At 33.7% G+C, this 10,424-nt stretch overlaps 2 long non-coding RNA genes and 3 other non-coding genes across 6 annotated transcripts; all 5 read right to left on the bottom strand.

Moving 5' to 3' along the window:
- Positions 1-756: 756 nt before the first annotated feature.
- On the bottom strand, positions 757-7,604 carry LOC119581952. Of its 2 annotated transcripts, none has more exons than XR_005229602.1 (3): positions 7,591-7,604; positions 1,434-1,463; positions 757-906 (listed from the first exon to the last, which is right to left on the bottom strand). It is a non-coding gene; the product is annotated as an uncharacterized LOC119581952 (long non-coding RNA). The 2 variants fall into 2 exon arrangements; XR_005229601.1 differs by lacking the exons at positions 1,434-1,463; positions 7,591-7,604 and adding exons at positions 5,957-5,986; positions 6,430-6,944.
- Positions 2,146-2,356, bottom strand: LOC119584684. Its single transcript, XR_005229838.1, has one exon. It is a non-coding gene; the product is annotated as a small nucleolar RNA SNORA53 (small nucleolar RNA).
- Positions 6,668-6,878, bottom strand: LOC119584655. The gene has a single exon (XR_005229834.1). It is a non-coding gene; the product is annotated as a small nucleolar RNA SNORA53 (small nucleolar RNA).
- Positions 7,605-8,920: 1,316 nt separating the features above from the next.
- On the bottom strand, positions 8,921-10,364 carry LOC119581960. Its single transcript, XR_005229603.1, has 3 exons — positions 10,218-10,364; positions 9,766-9,816; positions 8,921-9,197 (listed from the first exon to the last, which is right to left on the bottom strand). It is a non-coding gene; the product is annotated as an uncharacterized LOC119581960 (long non-coding RNA).
- Positions 9,384-9,594, bottom strand: LOC119584647. Its single transcript, XR_005229833.1, has one exon. It is a non-coding gene; the product is annotated as a small nucleolar RNA SNORA53 (small nucleolar RNA).
- Positions 10,365-10,424: the final 60 nt, after the last annotated feature.

Raw genomic sequence — 10,424 nt, 5'->3', positions numbered from 1 at the left:
ATTTTTACCAATTACAGATGTTAAAAGTGCAATCATTTTAATGTCATAATTTACTAAAAATTTTGCATCAATATGTAACATGCCAACCATAATTTAATTCAAAAAAAGGTTGTGGTTGGATCTTCAAGTTGATTATTAAAAATTTTGGCATTAAATTTTTCCCCAATCCTATTTAACTTTTTCCCAAATTTTTCCGTGCTTAAATGTATTTTCGGGGAATTCCAAATCACTATAAGCCATTCACAATGAACAAAGTAAACAGCCCAAGGTATTTTAAAAGTGTTCAAATTGGCTCACCATTTTCAAGAATTTATAATTTTTGCAATTCCATTTTCCTGTCAAAAAAAAAAAAAAAATTTGCTAATATTGTAAAAAAAACCATTGCCTAGTACATAAAAAATAATTACAACTTCAAAATTTGGGTTGGGGTTTGATTTTCCATTTCAAGCTGTTTTAAATTACCAAAATTCTTGCATTGACATTTTCAAAAACTGCCTATCTTCTAAATTATCAAAACGTCGAATTTTCCCAACCAATCCAACTTCAGAAGGTTTGTCTAACAAAATGTATGGCAAACAGGAGGTGTTTGTCTTGCAGTCAATACAAAATAAATTCCCCAAGATCCCCAACCGTAAATTGGGGCAAAAAAAAACATCAGATGATCTAAGGAACATTTCAAGTTATTTGTGGATCTAAAAATTTTGCATATGAATTTCAATTATCTATGTAAGGTATATTCCATTTTTCCTAGGTCTATTTTTTTTTTTTTTTTTTTTTTTTTTTGTAATTCCTAATACTGCAATAAAACACCACTGCAAATAAACTGAATACTAAAACAGAGGTCTAATTACTTACTTAAAGCTGTTCAAACCATACACTGTTCACTGCCTTGTGTTTGCGGGCCACCTGATAAGAGAACAATTCCATGTTGTTTTAATTTACTGTCAAATCCAGTTACTAAGAACAATTTGTATTATATATAGTCAGAAACTGACTATCTTCATAATATAATCACAACATTCAGAGAGGGCTTCTGGATCTATTACCAAAATGTACGGGCTATATATACATCATATACAGTAGGGGTGTATATACAGTATGGGGCCCATATCCCATGTTGTGTACATTGCAATCACGTATGTGCAATATGCACGTATGTGACATTGCACGTATGTCACATTGCACGTATGTGACATTGCACGTATGGGGACATTGCACGTATGTGACATATGCACGTATGTGACATAAATACATGTATATGTATATACATGTATGTACATGTACATACTATACGCATATATATACACATGATATGTATCATGGAATATCCATGTATATTTTACACATGTATGTATATACATGTATATATACATATATACACATTACATTTTATGCATGTACTATTAAATATAAACATTTTTTCCTCATCCTACATTGTCCACTGCCAGATGTTTTCAGGCCACCTCAAAGAGAAAGTGAATGTCAATGTATTGCAATTTCATAGCTGAATCATCTAATTTCAGGAATCCTTATGCATCAAATATTGTCCCCAACACTATCTCCCAAACATAATTACAATTGTCATAAATGAGTACCTGCCAGAGTGAACTAGCAAGGTGTGCTCAGGGAGGTGTGGCAAACAAACGAGGTGCTGTTGTCTAGCACATCAATGACTCATTCACAGATGATACCAAACCAGTAAAGTTGGTGGGCAAAAAACCCATTAGGTGGATCTCAGGACATGCTTTTAAGTTATTTGTGGCTCTACCAATTTTGCATTTGAATTTCAAATTTTCTATGTTAAGCATTTTCCCATTTTTCCTAGGGGTATTATATCTATTTTTCTGTAATTCCTAAAATTGTATAATACAAATAATTAAATTGAATAGTAAAACAGGGGTATTACTTAAAGCTGTTCAAACCATAACACTGCTCACTGCCATGTGTTTGCAGGCAATCTGACAAGAGATGTTAAATGTGTTGCAATTCAATTTATACTGTCAAATCCAATTACTAAGAAAATTTTGCATCAAATATTGTGAAGCATCTGCCTAGTACATAATATAATTACAACATTCCAGAAATGGTTTGTGGATGATTTTCATTCAAGCTGGATCTATTACCAAAAATTCTTGGCATTGAATTTTTTTCCCAACACCGCCTATCTTTCCCTAACATTATCACAACAGTCAGAAATGACTTCCAGCCAGAGTGAACTAGCAAGGTGTGCTCAGGGAGATGTGGCAAACAGAAGGAGGTGCCGTTGTCTTGCACGTCAATGACTCATTCACCGATGATACCCAACCGGTAAAGTTGGTAGGCAAAAGCCTCATCAGGTGGATCTAAGGAACATGCTTTAAATTCTTTGTGGCTCTGCCAATTTTGCATATGAATTTTAATTATCTATTTTTCCTAGGTCTAGTAAAATATATTTTTCAGTATTTCCTAATGTTTTATTTTCATTCACTGTCAAATTCAATTACTAAGAACAATTTGTATCAAATATTGTCAAACATCTACAAACTACCTATCTTCATAATGTAATCACAACATTCAGAAATAGTTTCTGGATCTATTACCAAAATTTCTTGGCACTGACTTTGTCCCCACACCTGCCTATCTCCCTAACATTATCACAACACTCAGAAATTACTTCCAGCCAGAGTGAACTAAGCAAGGTGTGCTCAGGGAGGTGTGGCAAACAGGAGATGCCGCCATTATCTTCTACGTCAATGACTCATTCGCCAAAGATACCCAACAAATAAAGATGGTGGCAAAAAAAACATCAGGTGGATCTAAGGAACATGCTCATCTCTGGCATTTATCCATTTCATTTGTGCATTTCAACTATATTTTCAATAGTATCATTCATTAAAGTTGGTGGGCAAAAGCCCCATCAGGTGGATCTAAAGGGAAAGTGCTTCAAGTTATTTTTGGCTCTAAACCAAATTTTCAAAGAATTTTAATAATCTATGTAAGGCATATTTCCCTTTTTTTTTTAAAGGGCTTGAAAAAAAAAAAAAAAAAAAAACATAATTCCCCAAAATTTGGGAAAAAAAAAAACACTAGCAAAAAAACTGAATACTAAACAGAGGGCTGATTTTTACTTTAAACGGTTAAACCCTCACTGCTCGCTGCCATGTGTCTGCAGGGCCCCTGGTAAAAATTCCTTTAAAGTGTTTTTTTTAATTTATGTCCCAAAACAAATTTCTAAGAAAAATTTGGAACTTTTACTGTCCCAAAAATGCCTATCTTTATAAAATAAACACATTTAGAAATGGTTTTTTAATTTTATTACCAAATGTATGTGGAAAATACCGGGGCAAAGTACTAAACCCGAAAAATGTACACATCATTAATGTACATATACATGAATATTACATATACATGGCCACCCAACCCTAAGTTGGTGGGCAAAAAAAAAAACTGATGGCTAAAGGGAAATTTCTTTTAAAATTATATGTGGGTCTATCAAATTTTTCAAAATGAATTTCAATTACCATGTTAAACATTTTTCCCCTTTTTTCCCGGGGGCTATTAAATTTATTTTTTATAATTCCCAATATCATAATCCCCATTACAAAGCTAAACGAAAAAGAAAAAAGAGGATAATTACCTTAAAACGTTTCAAACCATAACACTGCCCCACTGCCATCTTTTCCCAAAAATGTTAAATGTGTTTAAAAATTTAATTTTACTGTCAAAAAATTACTATAAAATTTTTTCAAACAAATATTGTTAAGCATCTGCCTAATACATAACCTAAATTTCAACATTCCCGAAAAGGTTTTGGTTTATTTTTTATTCAAAGCTGGAAACTTTTTTACCAAAATTTCTTTGGCTTTTAAATTTTGGGCCCCAACCCCCTTTCCCATCTCCCTAACATTATCACAACAGTCAGAAATGGGCTTTCCCCGCCAAGGGAAATCCAAAGGGTTCTCAGGGGATGTGGCCCAAAAAGAAGGGGGTCCGTTGTCTTGCCCGTCAATTACTCATTCACCTGAACCCAACCAGTAAAGTTGGTGGGGGAAAAACCCCAATTTAGGTGGAAACTAAGGGAACCGGGGCTTCCGTTATTTGTAGCTCTACCAATTTTTTCATAAAAATTTCAAAACTATGTAAGGCTATTTCCCCTTTTTCCAGGGGTAGTAAAAAAAAAAAAAATTCAGTAATTCCTAATATTTTTAAAAAAAAAAACACTATTGGGAAAAAAACTGAAAACTAAACCAAGGGCTGATTACTTACTTTAAGCTGTTTAACCCTAAAACTGCCCCGCTGGGCCCTTGTCTGCAGGCCACCTGGTAAAAATTTCCCTGTTAATGTGTTGGATTTAATTTACTGTCAAAAGCTTTCCAAGAAAAATTTGTATAATAACCCGTCAAAAACTGCCTATCTTCATAAATAAACACCAAAATTTTGAAATGGGTTTTTAGATCTATTTTTTCCCAAAAGTATGTGTAAATACAGGTTTCCCGGGGGAAACAAATATGTAAAACATTTCATGTAAAATTTTATATAAAATGAAAATGTACATATATATTACATATCATGGGCCCCCAACCAGTAAGTTGGGGGGGCAAAAAAAAAAAAAACTGAAAGGATCTAAGGAACGTGCTTCAAATTTTTATGTGGATCTATCAATTTTTCATATGAAATTTTAATTACCTTGTTAAGCATTTTTCCCTTTTTCCTGGGTCTATTAAAATTTATTTTTTTAGTAAATTTCCCAATACCTAAAAAAGCCCTTACAAAAGCTAACCTGAAAAAAAGGGGAAAAAAGAGGTAAATTACTTAAAGCTGTTCAAAAACCCTAACACTGCTCCCCTGCCACTGTCAAGGATGTTAAAAGGGGTTTTTCAAATTTAAATTTTTCCCGTCAAAAACCAATTACTAAAAAATTTTTGGGATCAAAATTGGAAACTCTGCCTAGACATCATAATTACAAAAAATTCAAAATGGTTTTTGGTTGATTTTCATTCAAACTGGATCTATTACCAAAAAAAATTTTTGGCATTAATTTTGTTCCCCCAAAACCTGCCTATCCCCCCCTAAAATTATCACAACAAATCGAAAAGAAATTCCAGCCCGAGTGAACTACAAGGTGTGCTCAGGGGATGTGGCAAACCCGAAGGAGGTCCATTTCTTGCACGTCAATGACTCATTCAAACCCAAAGAACCCAACCCCGTAAATTGGTGGGCAAAAACCCCATCAGTGGGTCTAAAAAAAGTGCTTCAAGTTATTTTTGGCTCTTTCCAATTTTCAAAATTTAATTTTAAATTTTCTATGTAAGGTTATTACAAATTTTTTCCCCCAGGTCACTATTTTTTTTTTTTAGTTTAAATTCCCAATACTTTCAATAAAAACCCCCTTTCAAAAAAAACTGAAAACTAAAACAGAGGTTTTAAATTTCTTACTTAAACTGTTCAAACCAACACTGTTTTTGCCCTTTTGTTAGCGAGCCCCCGATAAAGAACAATTCCCTGTTTTAATTTTTCCCGTCAAACCCGTTACTAAGAAAAATTTTTAAACATATACAGTCAGAAACTGACTATCTTCATAATATAATCACAACATTCAGAAAGGGCTTCTGGATCTATTACCAAAATGTACGGTTATAATCATTACTACGGGTATATAGTATGTGCACATATGCACGTATGTGACATATGCACGTATGTGTACATATGCACGTATGTGTACATATGCACGTATGTGTACATATCATCGTATTGTATATACGTATGTGTACATATGCACGATGTGTACATATACATTTAGATACACATGTATTGTATGTCATTATGTACATGTACATACATACGGCATATAAACATGTATATGGATATACATGTATATGTATACACATGTATGTATATACATGTATATATACATATATACACATATACATGTATATGCATGTATATATGTAAATATATAACATGTTCCTCATCCTACATTGTCCACTGCCAGATGTTTTCAGGCCACCTGAAAAGAGAAAGTGAATGTCAATGTATTGCAATTTCATAGCTGAATCATCTAATCTCAGAAATCATTATGCATCAAATATTGTCCCCAACACTATCTCCCAAACATAATTACAATAGTCATAAATGAGTACCTGCCAGAGTGAACTAGCAAGGTGTGCTCAGGGAGGTGTGGCAAACAAACGAGGTGCTGTTGTCTAGCACATCAATGACTCATTCACAGATGATACCCAACCAGTAAAGTTGGTGGGCAAAAAACCCATTAGGTGGATCTCAGGAACATGCTTCAAGTTATTTGTGGCTCTACCAATTTTGCATTTGAATTTCAATTATCTATGTTAAGCATTTTCCATTTTTCCTAGGTGTATTATAATCTATTTTTCTGTAATTCCTAATATTGTATAATACAAATAATTAAATTGAATAGTAAAACAGGGGTATTACTTAAAGCTGTTCAAACCATAACACTGCTCACTGCCATGTGTTTGCAGGCAATCTGACAAGAGATGTTAAATGTGTTGCAATTCAATTTATACTGTCAAATCCAATTACTAAGAAAATTTTGCATCAAATGTTGTGAAGCATCTGCCTAGTACATAATATAATTACAACATTCAGAAATGGTTTGTGGATGATTTTCATTCAAAGCTGGATCTATTACCAAAATTTCTTGGCATTGAATTTTGTCCCCAACACCTGCCTATCTCCCTAACATTATCACAACAGTCAGAAATGACTTCCAGCCAGAGTGAACTAGCAAGGTGTGCTCAGGGAGATGTGGCAAACAGAAGGAGGTGCCGTTGTCTTGCACGTCAATGACTCATTCACCGATGATACCCAACCGGTAAAGTTGGTAGGCAAAAGCCTCATCAGGTGGATCTAAGGAACATGCTTTAAATTCTTTGTGGCTCTGCCAATTTTGCATATGAATTTTAATTATCTATTTTTCCTAGGTCTAGTAAAATATATTTTCAGTATTTCCTAATGTTTTATTTTCATTCACTGTCAAATTCAATTACTAAGAACAATTTGTATCAAATATTGTCAAACATCTACAAACTACCTATCTTCATAATGTAATCACAACATTCAGAAATAGTTTCTGGATCTATTACCAAAATTTCTTGGCACTGACTTTGTCCCCACACCTGCCTATCTCCCTAACATTATCACAACACTCAGGAAATTATTCCACCAAGTGACTAAGCAAGGGTGTCAGGTAGGTGTGGCAACATGAGATCCGCCATTTATCTTTCTACGTCATATCATTCGCCAAAGATACCAACACAATAAAGTGGTGCAAAAAAACATCATGATCTAAGAACATGCTCATCTCTGGCATTTATCATTTCATTTGCATTCAACTATTTCAATAGTATCATTCATTAAAGTTGGTGGGCAAAAGCCCCATCAGGTGGATCTAAGGAACGTGCTTCAAGTTATTTGTGGCTCTACCAATTTTGCATAAGAATTTCAATAATCTATGTAAGGCATATTCCATTTTTCCTAGGTCTTGTAAAAAAAAAAAAAAAAAAAATCAGTAATCTATATGTAAGGAAAAACCTTTGCATAAACTGAATACTAAAACAGAGGTCTGATTCTTACTTTAAGCTGTTCAACATACCTGCTCCAGTGCATGTGTCTGCAGGCACCTGGTACAATTCCATTGAAGTTGTAATTTAATTTACTGTCAATGCAATTACTAAGAACATTTGTATCATATACTTCAAAACTTGCCTATCTCATAATTAATCACATTTAGATGGTTTCAGATCTATTACCAAAATAGTAATATACATGTGCCATGTACAAAAACATGAATGTACACATCAGTATAATGTACTATACATGAATATGTAGCATATACATGCCACCAACCAGTAAGTGTGCAAAAAACAATCTGATGGATTCTAAGGAACGTGCTTCAAGTTATATTGGATCTAATCAATTTGCATATGAATTTCAATTCACCTATTGTTAAGCATTTCATTTTCCTGGGTCTATAATAAAATTAAAAGTTTTTTATTATTCATTCAAAGCTACTTCCAAATTCTAAAGCCATTACAAATAGCTAAACTGCAATAGTAAAACAGAGTATAATTACTTAAAACTGTTCACACCAACATGCTCACGTGCCATCTGCAAGAGATGTGAAAAGTGTGCATTCAATTTATACTGTCAATCCATTACTATGAAAATTTGCACCAAATATTGTGAAGCATCTGCCCTAGTACATAACATAATACACATTCGAAGGTTTGTGGTTGATTTTCATTCAAGCTGATCTTTACCAAAATTCTTGCATGAATTTTGTCCCCAACACTGCCTATCTCCTAGACATTATCCAGTCAGAATGACTTCCAGCAAGTGAACTGCAGGTGTGCTCAGGAGAGTGGCAAAAAAGGAGTGCGTTCGTTTGCACTCAATGACTCATCTACAATGATACCCAACCATAACAGTGGGTGGCAAAAGCCCACATCGTGGATCTAAGGAACGTGCGTCATATTTGGTACTTACAATTTTGCATAAGAATGTTCAATAATCTATGTACATGGCATATTCCATTTTTCTAGGCCCCAGTAAAAAAAAAATAAATTCAGTAATGTCCTAATATTGTAGAAAAACACTATGCAATAAATGAATACTAAAACAGAGGTTCTGATACTTATAACTGTTCAAAACCATACACTGCTCGCTGCCATGTGTCAGCAGGCCACCTGGTAACAATTCCATGTTAATGTGTTGTATTTTAATTACTGTCAAATGCATTATAAGAACATTTGTATAATATCTGTCAAAATGCCTATTCATAATTATCACAACATTTAGAATATGTTCTAGATATTACCAAAATTATTGTATACATGTGCATGTACATAACCATGAATATGTACACATACATGTATATGTACATATCATATATGTACATATATATGTACATATACATGGCCACCAACCAGTAAGTTGGTGGGCAAAAAAAAAATCTGATGGATCTAAGGAACGTGCTTCAAGTTATATGTGGATCTATCAATTTTGCATATGAATTTCAATTACCTATGTTAAGCATTTTCCATTTTTCCTGGGTCTATTAAAATTTATTTTTCAGTAATTCCTAATATCATAATAAAGCCATTACAAATAGCTAAACTGAATAGTAAAACAGAGGTATAATTACTTAAAGCTGTTCAAACCATAACACTGCTCACTGCCATCTGTCAAGAGATGTTAAATGTGTTGCAATTCAATTTATACTGTCAAATCCAATTACTAAGAAAATTTTGCATCAAATATTGTGAAGCATCTGCCTAGTACATAACATAATTACAACATTCAGAAATGGTTTGTGGTTGATTTTCATTCAAAGCTGGATCTATTACCAAAATTTCTTGGCATTGAATTTTGTCCCCAACACCTGCCTATCTCCCTAACATTATCACAACAGTCAGAAATGACTTCCAGCCAGAGTGAACTAGCAAGGTGTGCTCAGGGAGATGTGGCAAACAGAAGGAGGTGCCGTTGTCTTGCACGTCAATGACTCATTCACCAATGATACCCAACCAGTAAAGTTGGTGGGCAAAAGCCCCATCAGGTGGATCTAAGGAACGTGCTTCAAGTTATTTGTAGCTCTACCAATTTTGCATAAGAATTTCAATTATCTATGTAAGGTATATTACATTTTTCCTAGGTCTACTAATCTTTTTTTTTTAGTAATTCCTAATACTGCAATAAAAACACCACTGCAAATAAACTGAATACTAAAACAGAGGTCTAATTACTTACTTAAAGCTGTTCAAACCATACACTGTTCACTGCCTTGTGTTAGCGAGCCACCTGATAAGAGAACAATTCCATGTTTTAATTTACTGTCAAATCCAGTTACTAAGAACAATTTGTATCATATACAGTCAGAAACTGACTATCTTCATAATATAATCACAACATTCAGAAAGGGCTTCTGGATCTATTACCAAAATGTACGGGTATATATACATGCATATACAGTACGGGTGTATATACACGTATGTGCACATATGCACGTATGTGCACCTATGCACGTATGTGCACCTATGCACGTATGTGCACATATGCACATATGAGCACATATGCACGTATGTGTACATATACATGTATATGTATATACATGTATGTATATACATGTATATATACATATATACACATATACATGCATATGCATGTATATATATAAATATATAACATGTTCCTCATCCTACATTGTCCACTGCCAGATGTTTTCAGGCCACCTGAAAAGAGAAAGTGAATGTCAATGTATTGCAATTTCATAGCTGAATCATCTAATCTCAGAAATCATTATGCATCAAATATTGTCCCCAACACTATCTCCCAAACATAATTACAATAGTCATAAATGAGTAACCTGCCAGAGTGAACTAGCAAGGTGTGCTCAGGAGTGTGCAAAA

The sequence above is a fragment of the Penaeus monodon genome, chromosome 2, assembly GCF_015228065.2.
Source record: "Penaeus monodon isolate SGIC_2016 chromosome 2, NSTDA_Pmon_1, whole genome shotgun sequence".
NCBI classification, from domain to species: domain Eukaryota; kingdom Metazoa; phylum Arthropoda; class Malacostraca; order Decapoda; family Penaeidae; genus Penaeus; species Penaeus monodon.
This window is presented reverse-complemented; position numbering and strand designations above follow the sequence as displayed.